Raw genomic sequence first — 3,799 nt, 5'->3', positions numbered from 1 at the left:
GAACACAGAAAAACAAGACGCAAAAAATTAACGTCGTGGGGTCATCCTAATGTGGGGGAGGCACTTGTGATATTTTGAGGGCTATCATTCTATTATGGGTAATGAATGGGTTTGACACTGACCATGCTATACCTACACCTACATTTATAGGTACATATCATGTATTATTGAGGCCATAAATGTCATACCTGTCAAATACACGATTTTGAGGGGGTAACGAAACTCCAATCCCAGGGACAACCCTGTAGAAAGTTTGTTAAAAAACACCTTTTCTGGTATTACACATGGTACTTAAAAGCATTTGCAATGGATCAAGCAACAAGAAATCTATACCTACACCTACATTTATAGGTACATATCATGTATTATTAAGGCCATAAATGTCATACCTGTCAAATACACGTATAATACTATAATACATTTTAAAGCTGTTCAAAATTCCGAGACGGCTTTGCAAGCCTAGGATGAAATCTGAACAAAGGGTATTTGGTATTTGGAGAGGAAAGAGGAGTCTAAATATAAAAGCTGTTCAAAATTCCGAGACGGCTTTGCAAGCCTAGGATGAAATCTGAACAAAGGGTATTTGGTATTTGGAGAGGAAAGAGGAGTCAAAATATAAAATAACTGCACCTAAATGTGTGCTTGTTCTATATGGCTTTCGCCCAAAAATTGATGGAAAAATGTACATCAAAGTAATAACCCCTAATAACTCATTACCTCTAATTAAGAACACATGAAGTGATGGCAAAATAAATATGGGTACGGTACACCTTGAACAAATTTTGTCATTCTAAAACTTCAAACTGCAGGAGTAAAGGGACTTTTCAGTCTCATTCTGGCAGGGTAAACAAGGTATATTCGATTGTACTTGGCAAAACACATGACGTAATTGTACAGAGGTAAATATTGCATCATTTGCTATTTTCATTTATGTAACAGTTCGTTAGTGACTTGGTTTCTCTGATACCGGAGACAAACAACTTTTCAAGTACCTACGAAGTTAGGCAGGGACAATAATAGCACGTACCTATATCAGTTCCCAAAGGATCACTGAAGTTAAGCAACGATGCGCGCGGTTAGCATCCGGATGGGTGGCCATCTGGAAAATGCGAGGTGCAAGCTTTTCTCTGTCCAACTCGGACTGTACGGGGGTAATATGAGTAGGCTAGGAGCCTGTCGTTCGATGGAGGGTAAAACCCCCGCCACCAAAGACCTTGTAGCAGTTATACACTGACGGTAAACCTCTATAAAAGAACAGAAGAGGTCACAAACCTCTATCATTTTGAGGGGGTAACGAAACTCCAATCCCAGGGACAACCCTGTAGAAAGTTTGTTAAAAAACACCTTTTCTGGTATTACACATGGTAAGCATTTGCAACGGATCAAGCAACAGGAAATGGTAACTTGGGTTCTTATCTAAAAACAAATCCATTAACAGACCAAACCTAACATAAACTTGTTGATGATAGAAAGTTACAAGTACCTAATGATTACAATATTTGTTGCATCATTTTCAAGATACATAATATAATCTGACTAACTATTTACTAACTCCTCTGTTAGTGAATACAAATACCCTACTGAAAAGGGACCAGCAAGCAAACCTATGCACACGTCCCTGTAACACCATTATAAGAAGTATGTTTTGGGCACAAATTCAATGTCAATGAATTTCTTGATAATATTATTTTGGCTCCCAGTGATTTTCTGGGCAAAACATTACAAGTGACATTTTTGTTTTGTTATTGTTGGGCTGGTAGAATTCCATCAGTCTGTGGCTCAACAATGTTTCAGATATTTGGCTGTTGAGCTAACATTGAACAGTACAATGTGTCACTGTTCAGGGAACAGAAAGACCTTTTAAATTGCTTATATGCAGCTGGTTCAATTAGTTCAAGCATATTACTTGGGGGAAAAAATTGCAACCTAAAGCTAATTAAATGTTCAAATAGGTACAGACCTTTAGGATCTCAAATATAAGTAGGCTACAATATGTCACTGTTCAGGGAACAGAAAGACCTTTTAAATTGCTTATATGCAGCTGGTTCAATTAGTTCAAGCATATTACTTGGGGAAAAAATTGCAACCTAAAGCTAATTAAATGTTCAAATAGGTACAGACCTTTAGGATCTCAAATATAAGTAGGTAGCAAAAGCAGGAGATAAGTATTAGTAACCTAATAGAGATACAATCTTAGGCTTACTTGGGCCAAATTTAACTTCCCTGTGCAAATAATGTCTCTTTGGCAACAAGTAAATAAGCACATTACCTATCTATTTATTATGAAATACTTATGTAGGTACAATATTTTGAGTAGGTGTGAAAGACATCCAAGGTGAAACAGTGAAAGCCAAGGGAAGTGGCGAGGAACATGAAAGTGACAAATTATCTCATGCTACAATTCAAACAAAATGGAAGAACTAAAATATTATCGTGGAGCTATTTTCATAGGCTCCCAGAATTTGTGTTTTGCGTAGGAAGCTATACCGATGACTGCTAGCCGGGGGTTTTGTGTAATGCACGGTTATTGCATAGAAACTTTTACGCCCACACGAGGCAAACTAGAATCTTCGAGGGTTAAATTGAGTGAAAGAGGCACAAGGAGAGAGGAGGGGGGAGAGAAGAGGAAGAGGGGAGGGGAGGAAAAGTGGTTAAGAAAAAAGAAGAAAAGATGGGAGAAGGAACTAGAAGTAGGGAAGTCGGGAGAGAAGGAATGTAGAAATAGAAATGGGAGAAGGGTTAAGCAGGAGAGAAGGAGGGTGAGAAAGGGAAAGAAAGAGAATTGGAGGGAGATGATTTCTCTCAGAGGAGGGACATAGAGGGGGGAAAGGAGAGGGAGAGAAAGGAAAGGAAAGAGGGAGAGATAAAGGGAATCAATTCTGAGAAATAATCATTACGTCACATCAAAACAGCGTAGAAGACGATATTTTCTCTCCTCTTTAGAAGTAAGTATTTACTTCGGATAAAAATAAATTGAGCTTTTTATAATGTGGGAAGAAGGTCAGGGCAGATCTAAGGCTGTTTTGGGAGAATAAATTCTTCATCATTACAGGTAGAACTGGTCTTTTATTTCCCCGGGTCCTCACGTTTAAGTGAAACCTAATTATATATTGCCATAAAACCCTAATACCAACATTTTTTGGTTGGGTAATTGTTGGCCTCATTTCGTACATTATATCGTAAGGCCAACAATGATCCAACCATCGATGTTGTTAGGGAAGTTAATCTTAGTGTAAAGCTTAAAGTTAAACTAAGACATTGCTTAAGATTGAATCCAACAGGATCACTTTGGATTTCATAGCGTGTACCCGGAAAATAAAGCAGAACTTGAAACTTCTTATGCACCTTGAGGGCCTTGTGGGATTTGCTAAAAGGGCCCTGATGGCCCACCTACACTCTTTTCTTTAAATATCTATAAAAGAAGAAAATATTCTTTTCACTCTTGTATCCTTTTATCTTTGCATTTGAAGCCCTAAGGTTGATCAGCTTAAAACCCACGATCCAAGCTCTCCCACGATCCGACTTATTTTCAGTTCCTGCTACTGCTATAACATACTATAAGGGGGAGGGAATGTTATGATAAGTGTGCCTAATATTTTGTTTCCGGTTCGAATTCTAACAGTAAGAAATAAAGAACCAGAAGGGGATAAAATTTATTAATATTTTACAAATGAACCATAACCATGATCCCCTTCCGACTTATAAGACCTTGTTTAGACTGCGAGAGTAAAGGGACTTTTCAGTCCTATGCTGGTAGTATAAACAAGGTATATTCTATTCTATTCTAGCTATCTACATT

Source organism: Diaphorina citri, unplaced genomic scaffold, assembly GCF_000475195.1.
Source record: "Diaphorina citri unplaced genomic scaffold, Diaci psyllid genome assembly version 1.1 scaffold1439, whole genome shotgun sequence".
Lineage (NCBI taxonomy): Eukaryota > Metazoa > Arthropoda > Insecta > Hemiptera > Psyllidae > Diaphorina > Diaphorina citri.
This window is presented reverse-complemented; position numbering follows the sequence as displayed.